Source organism: Globicephala melas, chromosome 3, assembly GCF_963455315.2.
Source record: "Globicephala melas chromosome 3, mGloMel1.2, whole genome shotgun sequence".
Classification (NCBI taxonomy): domain Eukaryota; kingdom Metazoa; phylum Chordata; class Mammalia; order Artiodactyla; family Delphinidae; genus Globicephala; species Globicephala melas.
The window spans coordinates 113,311,234-113,324,432 of record NC_083316.1 but is presented as its reverse complement, the minus strand read 5'-3'; the positions used below and the strand labels follow the sequence as shown (position 1 = coordinate 113,324,432).

The window sequence follows — 13,199 nt, the reverse complement described above, 5'->3', positions numbered from 1 at the left end:
GAAGGCAATGGGGACACTTGCAGGATCTAAGTAAAGGCTGAAGGGTTTGGCATGGAATATTCAACTGCAAATTGGGGGACACGTGCCCTGGATTTACTACTCCATCATGACTGCACACTATGGAATGCAATAATTCCCCAGAGGAAAGTGGGGTGCTCTTAAGAATGGATTAGGTGTGGAGAAAAAACCAAGCAAAAGCCACACACACTCAGGATGGCATGTTTAGGCCCCAACTGTGTCCAACCTGGAATCCTGAGGAGGGTCCTGGCAGTGCCCACCTACCTCCAGGGCTGGAGATGGTGGAGGAAAGGCAGACTCTCTGCTCACACTGCAACTCAATCGTACGCTTAAAAGCCCTCTGTTTGTAAAGCGTGCCTTTCCCTTTGGATCTGATGACTTGGACTAGATACAGTTTTTCTGTTTTGGTCTCTATGATGCCTCTGCTCTCAACTCCCCGGCTGCCCCTCCCACAGCCACGGCAGAGGGGGATCTGATCAGATACTGCAGGACTGTGGCAGATGGTCTGTCACACAGGCATCCAGTTCCAGTGAGAGGAAAGGCTTTTATCTCCTCGGCTGCCTTGGCTCACTTGAACCTGGGGGAGCGGCTTTGGGACGAAAGGAAACAGCTGGCACAGCAGCTGGATTGACAGCAGAGCATCTGAGAAGGGTCAACGGTTTGCCTGGATTACACGGTGCAATTAAACATACTTACAGTTTTACAGAGCTCAAAACAAATCCCCGTTATTGACCTAGTAGCTGGGGTTTAACAGACTTTAATGAAGCTTCCCGTTGCCTCTGCCAGGTGGTCCTTTTCTCATACCCTAAACTGATTTATTTCTCATTCATTCTTCATACACTATTCCTCAGGAGCACTGATGGATATAGAATTTTCCAGATTTTATTTAGGTTGAGCCATTCAAAGAAATGGATATAGTCCCTATGACTCTTGTGTATTTAAATACAAATACTACATATACAAATATATACTAAAGTATACTAAAATACTGTACATACAGATAAATACTAAAAATACACACACACACACACAAGAACACAATCTTCTCACTTTGGCTCGACCTTTTCATTCTTTTGAGCTTCTGAGACCTTCACTCCAAAAAGGGCTGTAGGTGAGTTGAATATTAAAAAGGAAGAGTATGAAGGTATAAGAATTCCATTTGACAAATGTTCATTTTACCCATGGTGTGTGAGAGATTATGAAAAGCACTGAAGAGGATTTGAACAATGAACTAGACATGTTTCTTCCACGAGGGCACTCATGCTATAACGTACAGAATAAGAAAAACAACAACAACAAAATATCAAACACTGATAAGAGTACTCGCTGTCCCCAAGGCACTCGGCTAAATGGTTTCCTTTACACACAGCAAAGCAGTAAATGTGCTAAAAACAACCCGATGAGGTACGTAATGCCTGGACTCCTGACCATGATGCTGTGCAGCCTCCCTACAGACAGCAAGATGGACAGAGCAACTGGAGAATGAGGGAAGCAACAAGGGAAGGACGATGGGGTGGTGGGAGGGGAACACTTCCCGCTGGAGCAATCAAAGCAGTCCTCAAGGAAGAGGCAGCAAATGGCTTGAGTAAGGTTTCAAAAGGTAGAGACGAGGAAGGGTAAATTAGGCTCAGTATGAGGACACACCAACACACAGAGACAGCTGCGTGGGTTGTTGGACAAACAGCAAGTCCACAGGTGTGCTGGAGAAAAGGCAGGTGAGACTGGAAAGAGAAGTTAAGAAGAGGTTCCACAGACCCTTAAGAGCTGGCTGGCGAGCTAGGACTCTCCTGAAAGCAAGAGGGATCTTCAAATGTGGAGGACCAGGATGTGAGCGGCACTGTGGGGAGACTGACCCAGCAGCCTGTGTCTGATGGCCAGGCTGGGACAACCAGTGAGGGAGAGAGGTTCCAGCCAGACGATGGGGGAGAGACTTCGGGAGAGCAGGAGAGCACCAGCAGCAGGGCAGTGCAGCCGACTGGCTGGAGAGGTGGGATTCCAAGGGGACTGGAATTTGAGATGCTGCTAATAAAGAGAGGAAATATGGGAGGAGGAGCAGGTCTGATGGGAAAGAAAACAAGTCAGGCCTGCAGTACCAATAGGAAGTGACCGGGAGTTGTCCCTTCTGTACCTGGACATGAAAGTGAGTCCAGGAAGTGCTGATGGGGGATCCATTTCAGGGAGGAGATGGCTGAAGCTGGGAGTGGAATTGGATGCCTAGTGAAACTCCTGTCCTGTAGTTAACATCTACAGTCTCTTGTCCACAATTCTGAAAGGCAAAGAGTTCTGAAAACAAGCCCATTTATGTATTTACTTATTTGTAGTCACAGGCAAACTCACTTGCCACAAAAGACACGAGACTTCTTATCATCTCTACTTATCCCACTGAGAGTAAGAAGTTATACATTTTGCTGAAGAAATATTCCTGCATTTGATCACTGTGTGCTGTCCCAGGCCCCACCGAGGAAGCTACATCATAAAGCATATCCAGTACAGATGCCCTGTTACCTTTCTAAAATCCCCCAAATTGTGAATTCTAGAGCACACCTGGCTGCAGGACTTCTAGGGAAGAGATTTGGGGAATGTAATTTACCTTCTGAAAACAGCAAGCAGAGAAATAATTCCAATATTTAATTCTGAGGGCTAACTCTGTGCTCAGAACACTTCTAAGTACTTCATTTTAATTTTCATAATAATCGTCCAAAGTAAGAACCATCATCACCTTTATTCTACAGATAAAGGATGTGAGGGTCAGGCGGGTTAGCTGGGAGACACAGAGCTGATACTGATCCCAGGCAGGCTTATTCCTAAGGCTGTGCTCTTTACCACTACAGCATACTGCCTCCAAATTAATTTGTAGAACTATTTAGAAATAAATCAAACCAATCCCTGTTTAGATCAGCGAATAGCAGGGAACAAACGCCTTTTACTACATTTCCACAAATGATATAAGGGCATGGTTCAGCCAGGTGAGTCTCTCATTTACATTCCGGCAAAGCAGAGGGAATAATATTAGAGGACAGCCCAAGGAAGATGCTTCTGTGTGGGCCCTACAGTCCGTATACACAGCTTTCCATAGTTTTCCTTGCCAGGTCAAGAAGCTGGGCACTGAGTCAGCAAAGCAGAGCTGGTAAGAGCACAGGCTTATCTGGGGTCAGACTACTTTGGTTCTACCACCTTGTAGTTTGTGATTCTAGTCAAATTAATTAACCGCTCGGAGCCTCCGTTTTCCCGGATTAATTAAAAACTATATCATAGACTCACTGGATGATTTAAGTGAACTAACTCTTACAAAGCTTTTGGCAGAGTGCCAGGCTAAGAGTGACTCCTCGATAAGCTCTGAACTTTTGTAATTGGCAAGACTCCTGCAGGGCAAGAGCTCCTTGTGGGAATTTCTGACAACCAGTAAGCTTTGTGGATTTCCCTGAAGGTAAAGTTATTATTTGCCAAGTGTCATCCTATTCTCTTCCAGCTTTTCTGAGCTTCACGGACATCAGTCCAATTCAAGGACCCTTTCCCATTCCACAGTCAAAAGACAGACTGATTTAGGTCTATCTGTGGAGAGTGTAAGCCCTGACTTGGAAAGATGCTTTCTTTCAGCTTGGTTATTCTCCAGTGTTTTCTCTGGCTGTGTAGTCAGTTTGACACATGACTGTATCCACCCTAGTACTTTGGATTCAGCCCTGAGAGTGAGCTGAAGTGGGCCTGCCTGGAGCATCAGGACTAAGCCTAATGTGTATCGTCCCATCTCAAGTGGATACCCGTATAGTCTCTGGGCATGGAATGGAATTATATTTCTGCTCAATCTTATTCCTAAGGTACATTCTGTATTGGAAACGGGGGTTGGGCTTTGTCCAAATTCTATTTAGTAATGATGAAGTTCATCACATGCTTTACACACAGTAGATATTCAAAGAGTCAGAAGGCACAAGATGTGACCAATGAGCACAAAATGGGGTTGATCCAGAAGTTTTGTGCTCTGCAGCCCTGGGTTACCATGGTAATTCATTCCGTGGACAGTAGTTGGTCATATGTTAAGTGACACTGGTCTTCTCTGATCAGAGTAGGTTGTTTCTCGTCCAGGGAAAATTAATCGTCCCTGAGTCTGTTTTCCTTGTTTGGCTCTCCACTTACTTCCAGTCTGCAGTATGGCTACTTGGCTTGTGATGCTTGCCTTGATTCCGACACAAAGAAGAAAAACAGAAGAATCCAGCAAACAGTTAATGGACTGCTTGGCAAAGCAAAATTACGGCTTATTCATGCAGCAGAGTAGCTGATAATTGCCTTTATTATTCTAGGCTAGACTGAGGTCATTGTCTGATGAAATTGGACAATTTGAAAAATGGGGGAAAATGAACACAATTTAAGTTTATTTAGACACAACTTCTGTATTTTCTTTTACTTTCTTATCAACGTTTGGCTTTTAGTAAGAGGGAACAGGAAAAAAAGAGAGGAGATAGGGCTTCCCTGGTGGTGCAGTAGTTGGGAATCCGCCTGCCAATGCAGGGGACATGGGTTCAATACCTGGTCTGGGAAGATCCCACATGCCGCGGAGCAACTAAGCCCGTGCGCCACAACTACTGAGCCTGCGCTCTAGAGACCGTGTGCCACGGCTACTGAGCCCGAGTGACGCAACTACTGAGGCCCGTGTGCCTGGAGCCTGTGCTCTGCAACAGGAGAAGCCACTGCAATGAGAAGCCTGTGCACCGCAACGAAGAGTAGCCCCCGCTCGCCGCAACTAGAGAAAGCCCATGCGCAGCAACAAAGACCCAACACAGCCAAAAATAAATAAATAAAATAAATTTTAAAAAAAAAAGAGAGGAGATGAAGCAGAGTGGTAAATAAGGAGGCATGTATTAAGGAAAATAATCTTTGACACATTAAATAATTCTTTCATTCAAAATAGCAAGTGGTAGAAAAGCAAATAAACATAGATAACTTTAAATCAGTACAAATACATCCTATTTTATTCCTGGAATCTAGCAGAGTGATAGTTTTATGACACTGTCATTTAATTGTTACATGTTGCACTCCCAATTTTGGCCTCTCATACTTCATGAATATCTACCTCTGGCATAAGAAAGGGAAGGGAAGGAAGGGGAAAAAGGAGGGAGGAAGGGAGGGAAGAAGGGAAGAAAACTGCATGGCTCATGGCTCTTCCTACAGTGAGTAAGACTCGGTGAACCAGAATTCAGTTAATCAGATTCTCCTCTACTCCCCACCTTAATTAATCGTTTTGGCTACAGTCATTCTTAATTCTATCATCCCTTTCCTCTCCTCCATTCCATTGATACTCAAATCTTGTCAATTCTACCTCAAATACGTTGAGTTTAAGAAAAAAACTTTGAGGGCTTCCCTGGTGGTGCAGTGGTTGAGAATCCACCTGCCAATGCAGGGGACACGGGTTCGAGCCCTGATCCCAGAAGATCCCACGTGCTGCAAAGCAACTAAGCCCGTGTGCCACAACTACTGAGCCTGCACTCTAGAGCCCGCGAGCCGCAACTACTGAGCCTGCGTGCCACAACTACTGAAGCCTGCGTAGCTAGAGCCCGTGCTCCGCAACAAGAGAAGCCACCACAATGGGAAGCCCGTGCACCTCAACGAAAAGTAGCTCCCACTCACCGCAACTAGAGAAAGCCCACACACAGCAACGAAGACCCAATGCAGCCAAAAATAAACGAACAAATTTATTTTAAAAAAGAGAAAGAAAAGAAAAAAACTTTGAGAATAGCCCCTTGAGGCCAGAGTTCATGACTGATTCATCTTTGTATCTCTCAGCACATAACGCAGCCCATCTCACCTCACCAGCCATCAATACCCGTGTTATTTATCACATAAAGATTTTAGGGAAGGTCAGTGTACATTTAGTTCCTTCTCTGCATTGGGAGAGGTATGTCCTCCGACTGGATTTTCCAGCACCTGTGTGACCCTAGGTAAGTGCCGTCACTACACTGTAGTGGTGGTCACTACAGCCTTCTATGATGCTCAGGGATACTAGACCACTCCCCCCCCAAAACTGCCGCTGGTGGCCAAGAAGCCCCGTTTACTGTGCTTTGAGACCTTCAGCTATCTCTTTTATCATGAGAACTCTGTCAAAAGCAAAGGCCATAACCCAAGCCACACTTTCTTAAGAGGGAGAAAAAGGAAATTATTTGCTATGGTAATTGAAAAGTCTGAAGAATGGTGATAAGGAAAGTATAACCACAGGCTTGTCTGAATTCAAGTGCTAAAACCATGTCACTGAAATCAGTCCCTCTCTGTCTCTGTATCTCTTTGTTTCTGTCTCTACCTCCATGTGTCTTTTTCCTCCCATTTTCTCCCAATGAGTACTCTCCAAGTAAAGGCCACGATAGCCACCAGAAACTCCAGGCTGGAGCAACTATGGTAGAAAGAGAATCTCTTTCCCAAATGTTCCAGCCAAAGTCCCAGGTGTGACTCTCATTAGCCTGGGGAAGTCACCTGTTTATTCTTTAACCAATCACTATAGCCAGAGGCATTTGGTCCTGTGCCCGTTCCTGGGGCTGGGGAGAGGGCCAGCCCCATAAAACCATATGAGCTGAAAATGGGGCAAGGTGATTCCTGAAGTGAAAGAGGGGTACTGGCACAGGGCACCAGAAATTGCCTCCCACAAGACCCTTTGTGACATCACCAGCTAATGAACAGTGACCAGTGGACTCCTGACCACAGCCTCAGTTCTTTCCTCCACCCCCACCACCAACATTCTGAAGCTGAATACAGCTGTGACAATGACCCTCTCCAGCCAGTCCCAGAAAAGGAGGAAAAATTCCTTGGAAAACTATACTTTTCCCAGAAAGACTAAAGACAGGCAGGACTCTGGGCCTATGCTTGACTCATCCGGTCAGTCCCCTGAACAACTGTTTCTGAGTTCTGAGGGGATGTGTGCTGTGCTGCTAATACCCCCACTCAGCACCAAGGCACTCATTCCTGCCTGACAGCTCACAGCGGAGCCTCTCTGGGACTTGCCTTTGGGCAAACGGAGCTGCCTTATCCAGGGTTAAGTCACTATCCGGCCAGGCCCACATTCAATGACAGGGTTATGAAGGTCTGGCTTTCTGGCCCCAATGCAGGATGCTCTGAAGCACCTCCCACCCCAACCCTGGCTCCAGAACTCGCTGAGGCCTTTGTCACAACTGCTTTGCTATTTAACTTCTCCCTCTGTGTCCATCTTGCTTCTCTGCCCCTGCCCTGAACCCAGGGACTATTCCCAAGAGCACTCCCCAATAATTCTCCTGCACACAGATCTCAAAGTCTGAAACCCTTTCTGGGGAATCAACTTAAGACAGATTATGCAGCATCTAAAAACTTATGCTATTGAAGCAGGATGGTTTTGTCAGTAAAAACTCAAACTTTGAAATCACACAATCCTAGTTTCAAATTTGCCACTTACTAGCTATGAGAGTTTAGGCAAGTTACTTAACCATTCTTGTCTTCATATTCTCATCTAAAGGATGGGGATGTTAATAACACCATCTCCCAGGATGGATGGGATTTTTAAGGGAAATGTTTGCGTGTAAAGTGTTCAGCTTAGGATCTGGCATTAGGAAGGGGCCAGTGTGTAACTATTATTATTTTATAATCCTCTAGTGTAGCTAATTAATATGACTTCAATAAAGATATGAAAAGGTACCAATGGTCAATATCTAGTGTTGGCAAAGTTTCAGTGACCAGACAGCTGCTCACACTGCTTGCGAGTCTGAATCTGAAGTCCAATTCTCTTTCTGGAGGGTAATTAGATAATATATATAAAAAGCCCCTAAAATGCCAATAACCTTTGACCCAGAAAGTCCAATTAGAAGCATTTTCTCTAAGGAAATCATCATTGTGTGACCGCAAATTGATAGTCTGGGATATTTATATCAGTACTTTTAAACAAAACTCTGGGGCCCCTCCCCCTGGCACGCCAGCCTGGCTCCCCTCCCCGGCCCCGCCCCGACAGGCGGGCTGCCCTGAGGAGGCGGGGAGGGGAGGGCTGGGCCAGCCGGCGGGCAGACGACGATGCCGAACTTCTGCGCGACCCCCAACTGCACGCGCAAGAGCTCGCAGTCGGACCTGGCCTTTTACAGGTTCCCGCGGGATCCAGCCAGATGTCAGAAGTGGGTGGAGAATTGTAGGAGAGCAGACTTAGAAGATAGAACACCTGATCAACTAAATAAACATTATCAATTGTGTGCCAAACACTTTGAGACGTCTATGATCTGTAGAACTAGCCCTTATAGGACAGTTCTTCGAGATAATGCAATACCAACAATATTTGATCTTACCAGCCATTTGAATAATCCACACAGCAGACACAGAAAACGAATAAAAGAATTGAGTGAAGATGAAATCAGGACACTGAAACAGAAAAAAATTGATGAAACTTCTGAACAGGAACGAAAACATAAGGAAATAAACAACAGCAATGCTCAGAACCCCAGTGCAGAAGAAGGGGGTGAAGAGCAGGGTGAAGACATTTTACCTTTAACCCTTGAAGAGAAGGAAAACAAAGAATACTTAAAATCTTTATTTGAAATTTTGATTCTTACAGGAAAACAGAACACACCTCTGGATGGACATGAAGCTGATGAAATCCCAGAAGGTCTCTTTACTCCTGATAACTTTCAAGCCCTGCTGGAGTGCCGGATCAATTCTGAAGAGGTTCTGAGAAGGCTCTTGGAGACAACAGCAGTTAACACATTGTTCTGTTCGAAAACACAGCAGAAACAGATGCTAGAGATCTGTGAGAGCTGCATCCGGGAAGAAAGCCTCAGGGAGGTGAGAGACTCTCACTTCTTTTCCATCGTCACTGACGATGCGGTGGACATAGCAGGGGAAGAGCACCTGCCTGTGTTGGTGAGGTTTGTTGTCACAACCTGAGAGAGGAATCTGTGGGCTTCCTGCCTTATGAAGTTGATGCAGAAATTCTGGCTGTGAAATTTCACACTACGATAACTGAGACGTGGGGATTCAACATGGGGTACTGTTGTGGCCAGGCTTACACTGTGTCCAGTGGATTTTCTTCCAAAATGAAAGTTGTTGCTTCTAGACTTTTAGAGAAATATCCCCAAGCTATGTACATACTCTGCTCTTCCTGTGCCTTAAATATGTGGTTGGCAAAATCAGTGCCTGTTATGGGAGTATCTGGCGCATTAGGAACAATTAAGGAAGTTTGTTCTTTTTCCCATCGATCACCACAACTGCTTTTAGAGCTTGACGATGTAATTTCTGTCCTATTTCAGAACAATGAAGAAAGGGGCAAAGAACTGAAGGAAATTTGCCATTCTCAGTGGACAGGCAGGCATGATGCTTTTGAAATCTTAGTGGACCTGCTACAAGCACTTGTTTTATGTTTAGATGGTATAAATAGTGACACAAATGTTAGATGGAATAACTGTATAGCTGGCCGAGCATTTTTACCTGTAGTGTAGTAACAGATTTTGATTTCATCGTTACCATTGTTGTTCTTAAAAATGTTCTATCTTTTAAAAGAGCCTTTGGGAAAAATCTTCAGGGGCAAACTTCTGATGTCTTCTTTGCAGCCAGTAGTTTGACTGCAGTGCTACATTCACTAAATGAAGTGATGGAAAATATCGAAGTTTATCATGAATTTTGGTTTGAGGAAGCCACAAATTTGGCAGCCAAACTTGATATTCAGATGAAACTCCCAGGGAAATTTTGCAGAGCTCAGCACAGTAACCTGGAATCTCTGAGAGTTACTATAAAGAAACTCTAAGTGTTCCAACAGTGGAACACATTATTCAGGAACTGAAAGATATCTTCTCAGAACAACACCTCAAAGCTCTTAAATGCTTACCTCTGGTACCCTCTGTCATGGGACAGCTTAAATTCAATACATCAGAGGAGCATCATGCTGACATGTACAGAAGTGATTTACCTAATCCTGACACACTCTCTGCTGAGTTGCATTGTTGGAGAATCAGGTGGAAACATGGAAAGATATAGAACTTCCATCCACTATTTATGAAGCCCTTCACCTGCCAGACATCAAGTTTTTTCCTGATGTTTATGCATTGCTGAAGGTCCTATGTATTCTTCCTGTGATGAAGTTTGAGAATGAACGCTATGAAAATGGGCGAAAGCGTCTCAAAGCATACCTGAGGAACACTTTGACAGACCAAAGGTCAAGTAACTTGACTTTGCTTAACATAAATTTTGATATAAAACACGATTTGGGGCTTCCCTGGTGGCACAGTGGTTGAGAATCTGCCTGCCAATGCAGGGAACATGGGTTCAAGCCCTGGTCTGGGAAGATCCCACATGCCGCAGAGCAACTGGGCCCGTGAACCACAACTGCTGAGCCTGCGCGTCTGGAGCCTGTGCTCCGCGACAAGAGAGGCCGCAATAGTGAGAGGCCCACACACCGCGATGAAGAGTGGCCCCCGCTTGCCACAACTAGAGAAAGCCCTCGCACAGAAACAAAGACCCAACACAGCCATAAATAAATAAATCTAAAACACGATTTGGATTTAATGGTGGGTACACATATCAAACTCTATACAAGTAAGTCAGAGCTTCCTACAGATAATTCAGAAACTTTGAAAATACCTAAGAGACTTTTAAAATAGGCTTTCTCTTATATTTGATATTTGAAAAAATCTGTAAGAAATTTGAAAATATCTTACAGAAAAGTTGTAAGGTGTACGTAGGCCACTTAATCACTGAATACCTTGACCTGTAGGCCTCCCATTGAGTACATTAGTCATTGATAATCTTCCTGTTTAAATGGCCCGTTTGAAGTCCCATGCTTTGGAGACCTAACTGTTCTTCCAGAAGATAGCATTGAAAGTACCATGTTACACTCTGTGTGATCTCTGCTAATGGTACTTTGAAATTGTATTAGTTAAGTCATTTTAGATATAACATTTGTCACTGTGGATCCAATTGTCAGGTACTTAGTTATCAGTTCTTTGAAGAAATAAACTTTGAGGAGGAGGTATGGGAGGAAGGAAAACATTTTATAAAACATTACAATGAAGCTCATGACTGACCTTTGAATAGTAGGAGTTTTACGTATGCTGTTAAAAATCTGTACGGGACCGTTAAAATGATCAGACTGTAAGAGAAACGTGTGAGCTCACCAAGCAAGGATTTCAGTGTAGATTTTGCCTTTATCAAATGAAGTTGAAGGAACAAGTTATAGTTAAAGTTTGAATGCAAGAGCCTGCCATTGTTGTTCCACATCTGATTGTTGCTGTTTAGATTCCTTTACTGAGCCTACATCTTCATAAGCTTTTTGACAGGTATATGTTGAACACTTCTGTTTCATGGTCAAGACAGAATCAGAGACCATGGATACTGACAACTGATTTGTCTGTTTTCTTCTGTCTTTTTCCAGAAGAAATATCTACTGCCTCATCTTGATTTACAAGCAAAACCTAGAAAACCTACAAAAATAGTGTTTTGTGGCTTCTCTAGGAATAATATAGAAAATATTGCTGTTATTTTTGGTGAAGAAAATCAATTTTGTATAGTTTATTTCAACCTAAATAAAATGTGAATTTTGTTTAAAAAATATCTGGGAATTACCTAATGTCAAGTAACAGAGAACTGTTTCAATTATAATATATCCTTATGATAAAATAAAATGCAGCTATTAAAAATATGCTGTAGAAACAAAGTTAATGATATGTAAATAAATTCATGACAATCATGACAAACAACACTCTTCAAGATCCTGAGTAGCCAAAACAATCTTGAGAAAGAAGAATGGAGCTGGAAGAATAATGTTCCCTGACTTCAGACTATACTACAAAGCTACAGTAATCAAAACAGTCTGGTACTGGCACAAAAACAGACACATGGATCAATGGAACAGGACAGAAAGCCCAGAAATAAACCCCCACACACTTATGGTCCATTAATCTATGACAAAGTAGGCAAGAATATACAATGGAGAAAATACAGTCTCTTCAATAAGTGGTGCTTGGAAAACTGGACAGTTACATGTAAAAGAATGAAATTAGAATATTCTCTAACACCATACACAAAAATGAACTCAAAATGGATTAAAGACCTAAATGTAAGACTGGATAGTATAAGACTCTTAGAGGAAAACACAAGCAGAATACTCTTTGCCATAAATCGCAGCAGTATTTTTCTGGATCCATCTCCTAGAGTAATGGAAATAAAAATAAAAACAAACAAATGGGACCTAAGTAAACTTAAAAGCTTTTGTACAGAAAAGGAAACCATAAACAAAATGAAAAGACAACCTATGGACTAGGAGAAAATATTTGCAAACAATACAACCAACAAGTGATTAATTTCCAAAATATACAAACAGCTTATACAACTCAATATATATATTAAAAAAAACCAATCAAATACAGGCAGAAGACCTAAACAGACATTTCTCCAAAGAAGACATACAGATGGCCAACAGGCACATGAAATAATTAGTATCACTAATTATTAGAGAAATGCTAATCAAAAGTACAATGAAGTATCACCTCACACCAGTCAGAATGGCCATCATTAAAAAGTCTAAAAATAATAAATCCTAGAGAGGGTGTGGAGAAAAAGGAACTCTCTTCATCCAATTTTGATGTCTCTGTTAAGCCTCCCATGAGCAAGGAATCCATGCACTGCCTCTGTAATTCCCTTGGCACAGGAGCATCCCTCGCTGCAGCATGGGGAGTGGCGTTGGGGCTTTAGACTGAGCTAAGCAAGAAAGAAATCTGATGCTCCAGTTTAGCCACAAAAAAAGCCATCCGGGAAGGAGGCGAAGACGGCGGAAGAGTAAGACACGGAGATCACCTTACTCCCCACAGATAAACCAGAAATACACCTACACGTGGAACAACAACTACAGAACACCTACTGAATGCTGGCAGAAGACCTCAGACCTCCCAAAAGGCAAGAAATTCCCCTCGTACCTAGGTAGGGTAAAAGAAAAAAGAATAAACAGAGACAAAAGGATACGGACGGGTCCTCCACCAGTGGGAGGGAGCAGTGAAGGAGGAAAGGTTTCCACACACTAGGAAGCCCCTTCGCGGGTGGAGACTGCGGGTGGCGGAGGGGGGAGCTTCGTAGTCGCGGAGGAGAGCGCAGCAACAGGAGTGCGGAAGGCAAAGCAGGGAGATTCCCGCACAGATGATCGGTGCCGACCAGCCCGAGAGGCTTGTCTGCTCCCCTGCAGGGGCGGGCGGGGCTGCGAGCTGAGG

At 43.7% G+C, this 13,199-nt stretch overlaps 1 pseudogene; it reads left to right on the top strand.

Annotated features, from left to right (window-relative positions):
• Window positions 1-8,031: 8,031 nt before the first annotated feature.
• On the top strand, window positions 8,032-10,601 carry LOC115859996 (52 kDa repressor of the inhibitor of the protein kinase pseudogene; annotated as a pseudogene).
• The last annotated feature ends 2,598 nt before the right edge of the window (window positions 10,602-13,199 follow it).